The sequence below is a fragment of the Lontra canadensis genome, unplaced genomic scaffold (genome assembly GCF_010015895.1).
Source record: "Lontra canadensis isolate GAN:19392208 unplaced genomic scaffold, GSC_riverotter_1.0 scaffold9, whole genome shotgun sequence".
Taxonomy (NCBI): Eukaryota; Metazoa; Chordata; class Mammalia; order Carnivora; family Mustelidae; genus Lontra; species Lontra canadensis.
The window spans coordinates 11,803,507-11,821,708 of record NW_022631003.1 but is presented as its reverse complement, the minus strand read 5'-3'; the positions used below and the strand labels follow the sequence as shown (position 1 = coordinate 11,821,708).

The following is an 18,202-nucleotide window of genomic DNA, read 5'->3' as shown; positions in this document are numbered from 1 at the left end:
GCTCCTCTTTTGAAAATCAGTTGACTGTAAATGTATGCATTTATTTCTAGATTCTCAGTTTTGTTTCATTTGATCTATATTTCTCTTCTAGCCTGTACCACACTGGGTGATTTGATGCTTGATGACAGTAGCTTTAATGTAAGTTTTGAAATTGGAAAGTGTGAGTTCTAAATCTTTTTGATGCATTTTTAATAGATTGTATTTTTCTAAAAACTTTTCAAAAATCTTTCCAAACTTTCAAATTTATTATCATTAAATTGTCCATAATATCCTCTGATCAGCTTAATCCCTATAACATCTGTAAAGTTTCCTTTTCCTTTTTATTAGTTTATGTTATCTTTTTCCCAATTAGTTTTTCCAGAGGTTTATAATTTTAATTACTCTTTCAGAGAATGAACTTCTAGTTTATCATCTTGTTTTAAGTATTTTCTGTTCTTTCAGGGCCTGCTATTATTTCTTTCTTCTTTCTTAGAACTTTTAGGTTTTTGGGTTTTTTCTGTCCTTTTACAAAGACTTTTGAATTTGGGTTTTTGTGCTTAAATTTGCCTCTAAGTATCATTTGAGCTGCCTTTCTACAAGTTTTGATATATAGTATTTTTGTGTTTTTCCATTAAAAAAAGCACTTACTTGCCTCAGGAATTATTACAAAAGCATATATTTAATTTCAACATATTTAGCTTGTAAATATAATTTCTGTGATAGTGTTCCAAGTTGATTTCTTCATGGTCACAGACCATAATCTAATTTGTAGAGACTAACTTTAAGACCTGGTATATGGCTAGTTTTCATGAATGTTTATATGCATTTGGAAAGAATGTGAAATCAGTTGTTTAGTATAGTGCTTCATATATGTTCGTGAGCTTGTTAGCTGTTCTACTTACATCTTTCATGGTTTGCTTAGGTGTTGTTTGGCTTTGGGTTTGGTTTGATTTTGGGACTTCTCAGTTTCTGTTCTGAGAAAGGCGTATTAATGCCTCTCACATGGTGGTAGGTTTGGCAGTTTCTCCTCTAGCTGTGGTAATTTTTGTTTTATGTATTTTGATTCTGTGCTATTAAGTACTTACATTTCAATTTTTTTTCTTTTAAGTCGAACATTTTGTTGGATTGAAAGGCCATATTCAAAACTATTTTGCCTTATAGTTTTGTTTTTCGTGGTTGGCTGTTTTCTTGGGTTAATATATCTGTTTTAGCTTGCTTTTGGTTAATAGTATTTTTCATCCTTTAGCTTTTCATTGGTCCTGTATTTTAGTTTGTGTCTTATAAACAGGGTATGGTTAAATTGTGTTTTGTTCTGAATGACAATATTTTTTACTGGAATTTTAGTCAGTTGTGATACTGCTAGATTTAGATTGATTTCTGTCTTGTGGTCTGTTTTTCCTCCTCGCCTTCCTTCCTGTTCTTCCAGTCTTTTGTTTGGAGTTAATGTGTTTGAAGCCTTCATGTAGGCATGTTTTCTCATTTCAGTCCCCCTAACACCTTGCACACATGTACTCTTGTTTGTAAATTAATGTTATTTATTTTTTCAATGGTTGCTCTAGCTTTTTTAAGACGTCCTTTCTAAAAGGAAGAGTTTAAATCAGTATCTTTAATCTATTCTTGAATAATGTAATAACTTAAAATGCTCTGATTGTCTTCCTTCCAGAAATCAATAACGCTATTGTCTATTATTTGAGTTTTAATATATTTATCTCTTGCATATATAAAAAAATTTTATGGGGCGTCTGGGTGGCTTAGTGGGTTAAAACCTCTGCCTTCATCTCAGGTCATGATCCCAGCGTCCTGGGATCAAGCCCTGCATTGGGCTCTCTGCTCGGTAGGAGCCTGCTTCCCTTCCTCTCTCTCTGTCTGCCTCTCTGCCTGCTTGTGATCTCTCTCTCTGTCAAATGAATAAATAAAATCTTTAAAAAAAATTTTTTTAAACATTATTATTTTAGATAGTTGATCTTTGTTTACTGTTTCCTTGGTGCATTATCTGAGACCTTCCATATGAAACAATTTTTTTCTACCTGAGAATTTGTTTTAATGAAAGTCTTTTGGCGAAGGTGGATGACATTTTTTTTTTATGTTTTTTTTTTTTTTAATCTGAAGATGTGTTTATTTCATCTGCATTCTTGAAAGATAATTTCACTGTGTATTGAATTCTAAGTTTTCTCATCACATTGAAGACATTATTTTGATGTTTTGACTGCCACTGTTGCTGTTGAGAAGTAAAATTGCCCTCCCTTTGAAAATAATCTGTTATTTGACTGTTTTTTAAGCTTTTTCACCTCCTTTAGTGTTCCTAGTTTTATAGAATATATTGAAATTTTTTTAACTTTATTTTTTATTTTATTATTTGTAATTCTACTTGGGATTCTTTGGGCTTCCTGGATCTGAGGACATCTTTGAATAATTATGTTAAATTCTTGACCATTATATCTCTGAGTAATGTCCATTATTTTCCTTATTTTCTCCTTCTGTAACATTTTCTTTCCCCATCAGGGACAGTTTTTCTTCAGAACTTAAGTACTCAGCTCCTTATGTGGACTTTGGCAGAAGTCATGGGGAAGCTCTGTAGGTTTAAATTAGGGTGGGGATGTTTGGTCCTTCCATGCATCATGAGAATAATTCTTTTTTTTTTTTTAAAGATTTTATTTATTCATTTGACAGACAGAGATCACAAGTAGGCAGAGAGGCAGGCAGAGAGAGAGGAGGAAGCAGGCTCCCCGCTGAGCAGAGAGCCCGATGCGGGGCTCGATCCCAGAACCCTGGGATCATGACCTGAGCCGAAGGTAGAGGCTTTAACCCACTGAGCCACCCAGGTGCCCCCAAAGCTCCTAACTTTTAAGTTTGGATAATTCATTCCTTTTTTTTTTAATGTGTAAGCTAAAATAAAATGTTTAAGGTACACACACCTACACCTACACTTAGTTTTCTGATTTAGCCAACTTAAGTTCTGTTTTAAATTGGACAAGATGGTTTTTACTGAACTTGCTTAATATCTGTGGCAGTGGGAACAGTATTGCTTCCTTTATGTGGGGAGCCCTTATGTGAGTAGCAACAAGAAAAGGAAAAAGGTAAGTATACCCAGGTATTCTGAATAATAGTGAAAGAACAGTTGTACCATTCATTTCCCCTTTAGTGCAGATGATTCGTAGAAAGTTGGGGACAGCATTATAGTCCATCTTTGTCTTCCAAATTGACTGTTACAAGAAATTTGTTAGACTGTTGGAACAGATGTGTGAGGGCACACCAAGCATGACCACATTTAATATGAAACAAACAAAAAAAACTTGGTTAGGATTTTGACCCTAGTTTTTTTTTCTTTTGGAAAAAATGATACTGGTAGCACCTTATTCTTGCAGCGGTTTCCCCTTTCTGGGAGTACTGTGGCTTCATTTTTCCTTGAGGCCAGGAAGCTAGTCCTTTTCAGCTACTTGGATCTCCCAGAAACAGCCTTAAAGCTTCACTTTTCTGTTGAGAGAAATCTCTGAAAAGATTTATCTTCTCTGAAACTATTAATATTGATATGTTTTTTTTCTTCTTTTGTTTACTAACATGAAGAATTATTTTGGTTTTTCTAATATTAAACCAACCTTTGACATTGTTTGCTATGCTAGTATGTTAGGAATTTTTGCACCAATATTCATGAAGGACATCAGCCTCTAATATTCTTTTATTGTGCTGTGCGTGGTATCAAGGTTATACGAGTCTCAAGATGATTCAGAGAGGGTATCTTTATTTTCTGTCATATTATATAAAATTATTTCTTAATTGCATGTTTGACAGAATTCATCTGTGATGCCATCTAGGCCAAGAATTTCTTTATGGGAGGATTTTTTGATTCCTAATGGAATATTTTAAGATGTTTAAGACTATTCATATTTTTGCTTCCTTTTGAATTAGATTAGGCAAGTTAATTTTTTTCTAGGAATTTATCTATTTCACCTAAAATCTCTGATTTTTTGGCATGATATTATTGTAATACTATCTTATCCTTTGACTATCTAATTTTGAGCAGTGTTCAGACTGTACTGGGGACCTTTGTGGGTCCCTGGTATCAGATGATCTGGAATGTCAAAACTATCTTCATAATTTTCCACTGTGTTGACATTTGCAGTGCTGCTCTAAAAGCAATGGTGAGTAAAACTGCTAACACCTGAACACAGATTAAGGCGGTGGCACCAAACCAATTATTAATGTTTTTTCTTTGTCATACATTCATAGTTTCTTTTTTTTTTTTAATCCAGTTTAAAAAATAAAGAAATAAAAAAAATCTAGTTTTATTTAAGAATGACCTTGATGTGGGGTCCCTGGGTGGCTCAGTTGGTTAAGTGTCTGCCTTCAGCTCAGTTCACGATCCCAGGGTCCTGGAATTGAACCCTGCATTGGGCTCCCTGCTTAGCCTTTCCCACTGCCCCTCCTCCCCTTAAAAAAAGAATGCTCTTTTTTTTTTTTTTTTTAAAGATGTTATTTATTTATTTGAGAGAGAGAGAGAGACCACAAGCATAGGGGAAGGATAGAGGGAGAAGCAGAGTCCCCGCTGAGCAGGGAGCCCGATGCAGGCTCGATCCCAGGACCTCAGGATCATGACCTGAGCTGAAGGCAGACGCTTAACGGACTGAACCACCAAAAATATTAATTTCATTAGATCTCAACTTTGAGTACTCGTCCTGTGTACTAAAGCATGATAGTCATCTTCAGAAAAAGTGCATGCTCAGCCAAGGTGTGAGCTAAACCAGCTGCTTTTTTCTGTAAAACCTCCTTTTTTTTTCCCAAAGAAAAAGTGAAAGTTTTCGGTTATTTGAACTAATGTATTTGAGATTTGTTTTTCCAAAAATGAACTAAGTGGGCCTAACACTTCAAGAAAAACAGCTGTATTTGTAGCCAATCTTAAAATAAAATTTTCAAGTAAAATTTAGAATTTTGGAAAACTTGTACCTAATACTGTGAGCTTGACAGCTTCCCAGATACTTAAAGGCTTTTCTTGTGAAGTGGATATTGATATTAAAGAATGGAATTTTCTTTTCTTCGTATTGTATTCTGAATTGTGTCAATTTGGAACACCTGCATAGCTCATTGAATCAATATTTTCCAGGTGGCCAATGTGTAATGATACTAAATCACATAAGGGTCAAAGATCCATTCAAAGTGCAAGATAAATCAATGGATTTTAATGTAATAGAACATGAGAAGTTCATGGCTAGGGTTTTAGAATCCACAGTGTAATTAGCCTTCAGAAAACTACCATTTTTTGAGTTCCATTATGGTTTCAAGAATATCAACAGTTATCTGAAATAATGATTAAAATATTCTCTTCTCCAACTGTATATCTGTTGTGAGGCTAGATTTTCTTCATATGCTTATATACTTTAACCAAAACAGCATATTGCAGAATCAGTCTTAAGAAACTAGCTCTCCTCTATAAGGCCAGAAATTACAGATATTTGCAAAAATATTTCACTTATAAAGTTTTTTGGAAAATAAGTTTTTTTAAACAGTTTTTTTCATACAGATGTAATTTATGTTAACACCTCATAAGTGTATCCTTTTAAATAAATTAATATTTTAAACATTTCTCACATTTAATTTCTAATTTGGTAAGTATCAAGAGATAATCCAGTTAAAAGCTCTTTGAAAAATTTCTCAAATAATTTTTAGAAGTATAAAGGGATCCTGAGACCAAAAAATTGCTGAACTGCTTGCTGACCTACAGAAATCATAATGACATATCATTTGTATTTCTGACATTATGCATTTGTCCCCCTTTCCTTTTTCAAAATAAAAGGACATGTCCCAATTTTTATTTATATATATATATATATACATATATATATATATATATATATAATCAGTCTCCTTTATGGTTTTCAGCTTATTTTCAAAATAAATCTGTAAAATGATGATAAATACATCTGTAATTGCATTAACTAATTTTAAAACTCCATAGGTCTAGTACAGTCTGTGCATGAATGTATTTCTTTATCTTGTTATGCAAGTTACCCCAAAATAACATAAAATTCAGTTAAAAACAGGCCCTCTGGGAAGCAGTGAATTCCCAGTGGCAAGAGCACACCTGGTTCAGATCTTGGTTTCTAATACAGTTCTTTATGAAAAGAAACCAGGGCTCCTTGGAGAAAAGATTGATTCGAGGACTGGGGCAAGGAATATATAAGATCAGCCTAGAGCATCTTGTAGTACCAAAAAGTAAGAAAGTGCTTAAACAAACTCACAATGATGGGATTATGTCAAAGGGACATAGGAGCCAACTGAAAGAAGTCCCAGTGGTCAAAGGTGGAAAATTTTGAGCAAGAAAATAAGTGTAATGTAGTATTGGATCATAACCCAAAGTATAAAATAAATACCCATGGCTCCATATGGTATAAATAAGTTGTTGAATAAATAAATGGTGAAGAGACAAATCTCTTGTGCAAAAGAACTCCAAATAATTGATATTGATAGTCCATCTTCAGCAAGGTAGAGCGGAACTCCACTCTTTGAGTGGGAAGTCATGGTGACTTCCTTTTAAAGAGTACACTACTGAAAGGAGATTGGGAGGAGTAACTTCACAGTGGAGAAATCTGGTAAACACTACCTTAGCCAGGTCGGTAGTGATAAGTCATATTGGTAGTTTGTTCCAAAAGATATGCTGTGATGAAAATGGCACTTTACCTCCTTGATCTTCCTCCCCAAAATCCATGACTCCAGTCTAATCATGAGAAAGACACTAAAGAAATCGCAGTAGAGGGACATTCTACAAAATACTTGACCAGTATTCCCTGAAACTGTCAAGGTCATCAAAAACAAGGAAAATCTGAGAAACCGTAGCCAAAAGGAGCCTAAGGGGGTATAACTAAACATAATATGGTATCCTGAATAAGATCCTGCAACAAAAACATATTATGTGAAAATTAAGGGAATTTGAATAAAATATGTATTTTAGTTAATAATTATATAACTATATTAGTTTTTTAATTGTAGCAAATGTACCATACTAAAGTAACATGTTATTAACGTGTAACACCAGCCGTGGAGTCAATCTGGGGATTCTGTACTATCCTCCCATTTTTTCTCTAAATCTGAAACTGTTACAAAAATAAAGTTTATTAAAAAAAAAAAAAAAACAAGTCCCTTAAGTACGTTTTTAAACCCAGAAATCATGTACTTAACAACTTAGACCAGATTTTTGCTCATATTCCACTCTTAAAAACATATTACTCCTGGAGCAACCCAAGTTTTTAAAAGTCTAGTAAAAGAACAGTTTGCTTAAGGGTGTTGCATAATTGATTCTTATAAACAGACCCAGCATTTATTATGTTGTATTTAATGCCAGCTTGTGGCGTACTCACAAGTGGTAGAAAGTTGTATTTATTGATCTTAAGTCCTTTTTAATATCATTTTAAATTTTTTAATCTTTAAATCAAAAATTTTATTAAAAAATATTGACCATACCTTTGAATGTATAACTTGTTACGTGAAAGCCCTCTCTTATTCTTTGATATAATCTTATGACATTTTTTGTCAAAGATTTATTTGTTTGAGAGAGAGTGTGCCCACAGGTGTGCAGGAGCTGGGGGTTGGGGACAGAGGTGGAGGGAGAGGGAGAGAATCTCAGGCAGAGTCCCTGCTGAGTGTGGAGCCCTATCTCACAGCCCTGAGATCATGACCTGAGCTGAAAGCAAGAGTCTGTCACCTAAGCAACTCAACTGCCCAGGAGTCTAAATCTTACCATATTTTTAATTAATTTTTTATTTGAGTGTAGTTAATGCACAATGTTACATTAGTTTAATCTTAACACATTTTTAATAATTTAAAGACTACTGGGGGTGCCTGGGTGGCTCAATTGGTTAAGCGTCTGCCTTTGGCTCAGGTCATGATCCCGAGGTCCTGGGGTCGAGTCCCGTGTCGGGCTCCCTGCTCAGTGGAGAGCCTGTGTCTCCTCTCTCCCTCTGCCTGCCTCTCCTTCTGCTTGTACTCTCTATCCCTCTGTCAAATAAATAAACAAAATCTTCTTTAAAAATAAAAAAAGTAAAGAGTAGTGGTTTTAAACAATAAATTATTTCTCTGTTTTTTAGACTAAATTTGCCTTAGACACTTGAATGGTGATTTGATCATCTTTTTATTACTAAAGCAGGTGTCACTGGGGCCATATATTAGGAAAATAGCATTTATTGCCTCCAGCCCACCTATTTTCTTGTTGGGGAGTGGGAATGGGGAAGCGTGTACTGGATATTTTTCCCTACTAATATACTTAGTTTTGAAAAAATAGACATATTAATTTGTGGCATTTTAATTAAAAACTGAAAATGTACATGCTAACAGACCCAATCTTAAACAGTTGCAACCATGTCAACAAGAGGAACACAGCCTTATTTTGTTAGCTTTACTTTTGGTTTATTTGTAGATAGAAGAAGAAAAAGAGGAGCCCTTTTGTCCTTTGAATTTTTAAGCAGATTTTTTAAGCAGATTTTTTGAGTTAGCTAGTGTAAAGAGAGAAAATATTTGAAGAACCTAACTAATATTAATAGCTAAACCATTTTAGTGGCCTGTGATATTCCAGACTCCTGCTTTCTACTTACATAATCATATTTCTCTTTTAGCAGAAATATCTACCAAATAACAATTCCAAAGAAATACCAAATATTAGACCAAAGATATTGGTATTGGAATTGCATATGGCAGGTAATTCAGATGTTATGCAAAGAACATACTAATTTGTTAGGCATCTTTTGATGTTAAAAATTACAAGAGCTTAGGGAAAGATTCAGGATCAGAAATCCAACATAAATAGTAGTCTCAACCCTAGAAGTCTATTCACCTTCACCTACGTCTATGCCAAGACTGTAGAACTTCAAGGAGTGATGTAGCTTGGTGAAAATAATATGGCTGGATAATGATTTCGAGATAATTGAGTTGCCCACTTAGACTCTTCAGGTATCACCTCTGCTGTAACTGCAGTCCTAATGACAGCATTTGAATCTGTGTAGTAGGAGAAGGAGGACATCTGGTGCCACCCAAGTCTTTTGAGTATAGTTGCTCATTTTGACAGCCACGGGATGACATTGCTTCTGAGAGAAATTTTGTGGTACCATATGCTAAATTTTAAAGCATTTTTCATGAAATAACTGTCAGGGTTCAGGCCAATCTAAGTAATAAATTTTGAGCTCTATTTTAAAAAATAATCTTAAGAAGTAACTATTAAGTAACATGTTAATTAGTTAAAATGTAAGATTATTTGGTTGTAGGTTTTTTTTAAGATTTTATTTATTTATTTGACAGAGACACAATGAGAGAGGGAACACAAGCAGGGGATGAGGGGGAGGGAGAAGCAGACTTCCTGCTGAGCAGGGAGCCTGACACACGGCTCGATCCCAGGACCCTGGGATCATGACTTGGGCCAAAGGCAGACACTTAATGACTGAGCCACCCAGGTGCCCCTTGGTCGTAGTTTTTTTTTTTTTTTTTTTTTTTTTTTTAAGATTTTATTTATTTGACAGAGATCACAAGTAGGCAGAGAGGCAGGCAAAGAGAGAGAGGGAAGCAGGCTCCCTGCTGAGCAGAGTGCCCAAGGCGGTGCTTGATCCCAAGAGCCCGAGATCATGACCGTAACTGAAGGCAGAGGCTTTAACCCACTGAGCCACCCAGGCGCCCCTTGGTTGTAGTTTTATTGCTATGTTTTATGTTGAAGAAATTCAGGGTGAAATTTATTAGTATGTTGTAATTGTGAAACATTATCCATTATTCAGTACCTATGTATTCATTCATCTGAAGCTTACTGAGCATATAGTATGTGTCTGGCACTGTCTAGATACTGGGGAGATAGCAGTGAAGAAAACAAAGCCTTTGCCTTCCTGTGCAGTTTACATTTTGTGCTGTCGGTGGAGGAGAGAAGCAGGGAATCCAACAATAAGTCAATATGTAGCATGCTAGTTGGAAATAAGTCATTTGAGAATAATATAGCAGTGGAAGAAAAAGAAAAGGAAAAAAGGAAGTACTGTTTTGATGTAGGGGTTTACGTATTTCATATAAGATGCTCAGGAAAGTTCTCTCATAAGTTGATCTGAGTAAAGACCTGAAGTAAGTGAGGGAGCAAGGATATCTGGAGGAAGACGGTTTCTGACAGGACGACAGTTGCAAAGGCCCTGAAGTAGGAGACTGCTTTTTGTCTTCAGAAACAGCCAGGGGGCCGGTGTGGCTGGAACAGATGTGGAGGGGGAGAGTTAGTATGTGAAATCTGTAATGGGAGCCGGAAGGGCAAGGAACAATACTAAAATATTTGGGATCTTGTAGTCCAGGCCTTCAATTTTGGTCGCCTGGGTGGTTCAGTGGGTTGGGCCTCTGCCTTTGGCTCTGGTCGTAATCTCGGGGTCCTGGGATCAAGTCCCGCATTGGGCTCTCTGCTCAGCACAGAGCCTGCTTCCCGCTCTCTCTTTGTCTCTGCCTGTTTACGATCTGTCTCTGTCAAACAGATAAATAAGATCTTTAAAAAAAAAAAAAAAGGTCTTTAATTTTTGACTTTTAGGGGAATTGAAGGAGACCTGCAAAGTTTTGTCTAGAAAAGTTGTGAACAACTTTGAAATGGGCAGAAAACGATAAGCAGGTTTTTATCTTGCTCATCCATTGGGTTTATCTCTGTCTCATTTTCTTTGAGTTACTATACAATTCTGTAATTTGCAGAAAACTGCTAAAGAAGTAATAATTCTCTTTCATAGGAGTGCAAATTAAAATTGTGTCTAGCAGAATACAATTGGTTATTGCCCTGTAAATAGACCCATTTTACATCAATTTGTAAATTTACACCAGAATTCCTGTTCTTTGTGTGTTTGTAGTTCTTGGAATTTTTCTTTGAACCAGTTGTAACATTTTAATGACTCCCTTATTAATTAATGAAAAATAATATCTTGGATATATTATTTTACTTTATGTATGAGTCATGATTTTTTAACCATTGAAGAAAATTTCAGTAACGCTTTTTGATAGAATTAATCTGGTTGCTCTGTTGAGAAAAGACTGGACCAGGACGAGAGCAGAGGCAGAGATTAATTAGACGCCTATTTCAAAATTTCAGACAAATGGTGGTAACTTAAGCCAGAGAATCAGTGGTAGGGAGGGTAAGCAGTGTTTGAAATTGGGATATATTGAAGATAGATTGAAAAGGATTAATAGATTGGAAAGTGAGAGAGTGTCAAGGATGACTACAAGATTTGGGGTTATTAATCATAATAAAATTCAATAAAGTTAAAGAGATTTTTTAATCCTAAAAATTCATTAAAAATCTTTTTCCCTTTTAATTATTTTTAGGTTGGTAATTTTTATTTTCTATTTTTAGGTATTTTAATTGGTTTGAGTAAGAAACGTAAAAGCTGGTGACCATGGCTCCTTTCTCATAAGGTGTTTTCTCCAGTGGTTAGAGGGCAATACATAATTACTGTATTGAAAACATCAGTAGCAGCTTGTATCAGTCAGTGTTCTGGCAGGAAACAGGACACTGACAAGTATAATAGAAAAGAATTCAGTGATGGGCTTATTTGCAAAGTGTAGGCACATTAAAGGAAACCAGCAAGAAAGATGAGCAGGCTAGTTAGCAATAGCAGGAAGCTGTTACCACTTCTAGATCTGAGAGGGACAGGGGAGCAGATGAGTACCTGAACCAGCAAGAACCATACTTACAGGAGGGGGTTGCCTGATAGGAGTCATCAGAAAAGCTATGAGGGGAATGGAGTCACAGCCAACCTGGTCTGTTGGCATTCCATGCAGGTCAGGCTTTCAGGGAACAGAGCAGAGTGGCTCTGGAGGGTCAAATGGAAAATGGCCAGAATTGCAAATAACTTTTAAATTCTGCCATTAAAAACAAGCAAGCCAACAAACAAACTCATGTGCTTGGGCTTTAAAAAGAAGAGAAAAGGGGCACCTGGGTGGCTCAGTGGGTTAAGGCCTCTGCCTTCGGCCCGGGTCATGATCCCAGGGTCCTGGGATCGAGCCCCACGTCGGGCCTTCTCAGCGGGGAGCCTGCTTCCCTTCCTCTCTCTCTGCCTGCCTCTTTGCCTACTTGTGATCTCTGTCTGTCAAATAAATAAATGAAATCTTAAAAAAAAAAAGAAGAGAAAAAATTACTTTTTTAGTAGTAGAAGTTATGAAAACTCAGTTGGATAGGTTTTGATGACATTAAACAGGATTATTATGGCTAAAAATCAACCGTAAAAATTGGTTAAGGCTTACAAGTTGTTTTTTTTTTTTTAAGATTTTATTTTTAAAAATAATGTCTACACTCATTATGGGGCTTGAACTCACAACCTCAAGATCAAGAGTCGCATGCTCCACTGACTGAGCCAGCCAGGGGTGCCCCAAAAGTTTTTTTTTTTTTAAATTGAGGTAAAATTGGCATAGAATCTATTAGTTTCAGGTATACAACATAATTTGATATTTTATACACCACAAAGTTATGATATGAGTCTGTTTTCCATCTGTTAGCATGTTATTGTGGTATATCATATTGCTTGATTTGCAAATTTTAACCATCTTTGCATCCTTGGAATAAATCCCATTTGATCATGATGCATGATCCTTTTAATATTTTTGAGTTCGGTTTGCTAATATTTTGTTGAGAATTTTCGCATCTATGTTCATTATGGATATTGGCCTGTAACTTCCTTTTTTGTGGTGCTTTTGATTTTGGTTTTAGTACATCATAATGCTGTCCTTGTAAATGAATTTGGAGGCATTCCCTCCTCAGCTTTTTGGAAGAGTTTGAAAATGATACGTATTAATGTCATCTTTGAATGTTTGGTAGAATTTACCACTGAAGTCTGGTCCTGTACCTTTGTTCATTGGGAGGTTTATCATTACTGATTCAATCTTCTTACTAGTAATTGGTCTATTCAGATTTTCTGTTTCTTTTTGACTTAGTCTTAGAAGTTGTGTTTCTAAAATTATCCATTTTTTCTTTGTCCAGTTTGTTGGATTATAATTGTTCATAATTGTTCATTCAGTAGTTTATGATCCTTTGTATTTCTGTGGTGTCAGTTGTAACTTTTCTTTCATTTCTAATTTTATTTGAGCCTTTTTCTTGGTGAGTCTAGGTTAAAGTTTTTTTTTTATATTTTCAAAGAACTAGCCCTTAGTTTCATTGATTTTTTTTTTTCCCCCTATTGTATTTTTTAGTCTCTCTTTCATTTATTTCTGCTCTGGTCTTTATTATTTCCTTCCTTCTATTAACTTTGAGCTTTGTTCTTTTTTTTCCCCCAAGTTCCTTTAGGTATGGAATTAGATTGATAGTTCTTCTCTGTTTCTTGAAGTAGGCTTGTATCATTGTGAACTTCCCTGTTAGAACTGCTTTTGCTGTATCTCACAGATTTTGGATGGTTGAATTTCCATTTTCATTTATTTCAAGGTATTTTTAAAATTTTCTCTTCAATATCTTCATTGACCTTTGGTGGCTCAATGGCATGTTGTTTAATTGTCACACATTTGTGATTTTTCCAATTTCTTCTTAACTGATTTCTAGTGTCATACCATTGTCGTTGAAAAAGATGCTTATTATTTCAGTCCTGTTAACTTTTTTTTTAAGATTTTATTTATTTATTTGATAGAGAGTGCCCAAGCTGGGGGGAGGGACAGAAGGAAAGGGCAAAGCAGACTCCCTGCTAAGCATGGACATCCCTTCCACCACCATCGTGTCTCTCCTCCAGGACCCTGAGATCATAATCTGAGTGAAGTCAGATAGTTAACCCACTGAGCCACCCAGGTTCCCCTCAGTCATCTTAAATTTGTTAAGATTTGTTTTGTGGCCCAAGATATGATTTATCCTGGAGAATGTTCCCTGTGCACTTGAGAAGAATGTGTATTCTGCTGCTTTTGGGCAGAATGTTCTCTGTATGTATCTGTTAAGTCCATCTGGTCTAATGTGTCATTTAAATAAATGTTTCCTTTATTTTCTGTCTGGATGATCTATCCATTGATACAAGTGGGATATAAAATCTCCTGCTATTACTGTATTGCTGTTGATTTCTGTCTTTAGGCCTGTTAATATTTTCTCTCTATATTTAGGTGATCTGTGCTGGTGCACAAATACTCACAAATGTTATATTTTCTTTTAGATTGATCCCTTTATTATTATGTAATACCCTTGTCTTTTATTACACGTTTTGTTTTAAGGTCTGGTTTGTCTGATCAGTGTGTGGCTACACCAGCCTTCTTTCCGTTTTCATGTGCATGGAATGTCTTTTCCCATCCCTTCACTTTCAGTTTTTGTATGTCTTTAGATTTGAAGTGAGTCTTTTGTAGGCAACATATAGATGAGTCTTTAAAAAAAAAAAAGTCTATTCAGCCATTCTTTGTCTTATGATTGGAGAAGTTAGTTTACTTACATTTAAAATAATTATTGGTAGATATGTATTTATTGCCATTTTATTAATTGTTTTCTGGCTGTTTTTGCAGTTCTTCTCTCATCCTTTCTTCTTCTCTTGCTCTCTTCCCTTGTGTTTTGATATCTTTCTTTAGTGTTGTGTTTAGACTTTTTTTCATTATCTTTTGTGGCTCTATTACAGTTTTTTGATGTCATATATTTTTTAAATATTTTATTTGTTTATTTGATAGAGAGCTAGAGAGAGAGCAGAGCAGCAGGGAAAGGGGGAGAGAGAGAAGCAGGCTCTCCGCTGAGCAGGGAGCCTGATGTGGGGCTTGATCCCAGGACCCTGAGCCGAAGGCAGCCGCTTAACCAACTGAGCCACCTGGGCGCCCCGATGTCATATTTTACATCTTTTTATTTTGTTGTATGACTTAACAAATTATCATAGTTATAATTAATTTTACTACTTTCGTCTTCTGACCTTCATTCTAGCTTATAAGTGGTTGATCTACCAACTTTACTATATTTTCACCTTTACCAATGAGAGTTTTAGTTTGTTTTCTTATTAGTTATTCTTCTCTTATTCTTCTCAGTTTAAATAAGTCCCATTAACATTTCTTATAAGGTCCGTTTAGCTTTTGCCTGTTTGGAAAACTTGTTATCTCTCCTTGAATTCTGAATGATAACCTTGCTAAGTAGAATATTCTTTGTTGGAACTTTCTTCCTTTCAGCACTTTGGATATATCGTGCCACTTTCTTCTGGCCTGTAGAGTTTCTGCTGAAAATTCAGTCTTATGGGGGTTTCCTTGGTATGTAACAAGTTGTTTTTCTCTTACTGCTTTTAAGATTCCTTATCTTTAACTTTTGACATTTTAATTATAATATCTTTGTGTGGATTGGTTTGGGTTCATCTTATTTAGAACTCTTAGTGCCTCCTATACCTGGATGTTTGTTTCTATCTCCAGGCTAGGGAAGCTTTCAGCCATTATTTCAGATGAGTTATCAGCCCCTTTTTCTTTCATCTCCTTCTGGGACATTTATAATATGAGTGTTGACTAGCTTGATTTTTGTCTACTAGTCTCGTAAGCTCTCCTCACTTTTAATTGATTGACTGATGCTCTGTTTGGTTGAGTTTCACTACTCTGTTTTACAAGTTACTGATCCTTTCTTCTATTTCATCTAGTCTGCTGGTGAACCCCTCTTAGTGTGTTTTTCAGTTTAGTATATACTTCATCTTGGTGACTTAATGTGTGGTACTTTCTTATATTTTCTGCCTCTTTGTTGAAGTTCTCACTGTGCTCATTCATTCTTCTTCTGATTGGTGAGTTTCTTTATGACCATTACTTTGAACTCTTTATCGGATAAATTATTTCTGTTTCATTAAGGTCTTTCCTGGGGCTTTATCTTGTTCTTTCATTTGGAACATACTCCTTTGTCTCCTCATTTTGCTTGTCTTTCTGCATTTGTTTCTATGTAGTAGGTAAATAACCTATCTCTCCCAGTCTGGAAGGAGTGGCCTTGTGTAGATGATGAACCTAGATGAACCTATTGTTCATCCTTGCTCTAGCTCTTGGTTGTTTCTCAAACCTTTGTTGATTGTCTGAGTAGCCTGATTTATTCTCAACAGGTCCTAGTTGATGAGGATGTGCCAAGACCTGCCAGTGTTCCAGAGGGAATGGTCTCAATCAGTACCTGGTTTCAGGCCAATTGGAAGCCAGATCCTCAGGCTTTTAAAGTATGCAAATATATATAGTACTGAGGGACTGCAGTCATAAACCCTGCTGACTTCCAGACCAGCAGTTCTGGACGTATCCCCCGGGCCACAGTTAAAAAATCAGGGCTTCAGAGGAGTCTGTAAGCTCGTTTCTGGGAAGTACCAGCTATCTGTGGTGCAGCCCGGGGAGGGTGCTCAGATGGTGCCTCCCTGCTTACATTTCCTGAGAGCACCTCTGTAATAAGTATGTGACAGAACTGAGGTACAGAACTGAAGCCTATACCTCTTGGTACCGAGGGTATGTTTCTGTTTGCTGTTTGTGTAGTGCCTTGGGTATAATAACCTGCCTAGAACTGTCTTTCTGACTTTTATAGTCCTGTGGAGCCCAGAAATGCAAGCCCCTTTGGCTACTGGGGCCAGGTGGTCAAGGGGCATCCACTGTATGGACTGTGCTCACCCGTGGGTTTTATGAGACGGCTAGAGAGTGCCAAGGGTAGAATAAGCCTGCAGTTTTAGCAAGGCAAGGAAAGAACTTTGGGGGTGGGGCATGCCCGTGGCTTTGGCAAGGCTGTGTCTGCATGTGCCTGCCTGCCATGGTAAGGTAGAGGGAGAGTACAAAAATGGCACTTGCTGGTACCTCTCTGCCCAAAGACACTCCCAACTGGTTCTTGCTTCTCTAGCAGATAACTTTTAAGATTAGTAAATAAATCTCCTTCACATACAATTCAGTTACCTCTCAAACTGCTGCTTTTGCACTGGATCCATGGATAAGTGAGTCCATACACAAGTCCCTCAAAAGGAGTACCTCAGAACCTCACAGCTCTCCAGGTCCCCTGGACATAAACCCTTTTGGTTTCCAGAGCCAGATGTCTTTGGGGACTTGTCTCTGGTGTAGGTCCCAAGGGTTGGGGTGCCTGAAGTGGGGCACAGACTTTTTATTCCCTGGGGAGAGGCTTCAGACTATGAGATGACTTGCTGTGGGTGGTTGTGGGGTTGGGGTAAGGAGGTAGAATAGTTGGTGAGACCATGTCTGTCCCTCACTTACCTAACTTGATGTGGCCCTTTTATCCCTTTTGGGGGGAGCTATTGAGATGGCTAATTTTCAGTTCTTTCTTAGTGGGAATTTTTTATAGGTAGCTGTAGATTTGGTGTGTTCATGGGAGGAAGTAAGTTCAGGCTCTTCCTATGCCACCATCTTGGACAACTTTCTAAAAGTTTTTATATCATATTAAATGTTTTACTTGGGACTCACAAGGTTAAAAATGCCTTTCTTAGGGTGCCTTGGGTGGCTCAGTTAGAGTCTGACTCTTGATTTTCAGCTTAGGTCATGATCTCTAGGTCATGAGACTCAGCCCCATGTCAGGCTCTGCACTGAGCAGGGAGTCTGCTTGAGATTCTCTCTCCCTCTTTTTCTGTCCCTCCTCCCTGCTCACATGCACATGCTGTCTCTCTAAGTTAAATCAATCTTTTAAAAAACGCCTTTCTCTTTTTTATGCGTTTTACGTAGAATTAATTGGAAATGATTTTTAAAACTTCATAGAACCATTACTTTATATTACTAAATATTAAAAAACCTTTTTGCTATATCTTTCCCTTTGTCCTTTTAATGCAGGTATTCAGATTTAGTTTAGTCCTTGGAAAGTACTTCAATTGAATGAAAGGTCAAAGTCCTCTCATCCCCTTCTTGACCAGTAGTGGAATCTATTGAACCTTGCTAGTGACTGGAAACACAATTCTTTTTAGAAGATGAAATCTGTTTTATTCTCATAGACTTCTGTGTTTTGGTCCGATTTCTGTTTCAGGAGTAAGTGAAGTCTGTTACTCCATGAAGCAGAAAGAAATTTGATGACAGCTGACTGTTTCTGCTCTGCTTATCCTTACTGCTAAATATTCTTTTCTTCAAACTAACTTTACATGGTTTCTGCAGTCTTTCCAGTGAGACTGTTTCTTACCCCATCTCACCTTGAATCATTGTATTTCCTAGGCTTTTGTGATAGCACCCTCTTCGAGATTTTCTTTTGGGTTCTTGTACAGTGCCTGTCCAGTCTCTTTTGTGGACTTCCCTTCCTTTGCAGTCCCCTCAGATACTGGTATTTCTGAGTTTCTGTAGGTCTTACTTTTCTTTTCACTGGGCAGTCTCATCTTATCTCATGCCTTGCATC

The 18,202-nt window shown here is 36.6% G+C and overlaps 1 protein-coding gene across 3 annotated transcripts in view; it reads left to right on the top strand.

The window, feature by feature from the left end:
- The window catches only part of FRS2 (fibroblast growth factor receptor substrate 2), a 62,871-nt gene that overhangs the window by 11,980 nt on the left and 32,689 nt on the right, over positions 1 to 18,202 (top strand). Inside the window, exon 3 of one of the 3 annotated variants that reach the window (XM_032854842.1) lies at positions 92 to 138. The exons of the other annotated variants lie outside the window; for them this stretch is intronic. The gene's annotated coding sequence lies outside the window, so the exon portion shown is untranslated. The remainder of the gene's footprint in view (positions 1 to 91; positions 139 to 18,202) is intronic. 3 annotated transcript variants of the gene reach the window in all.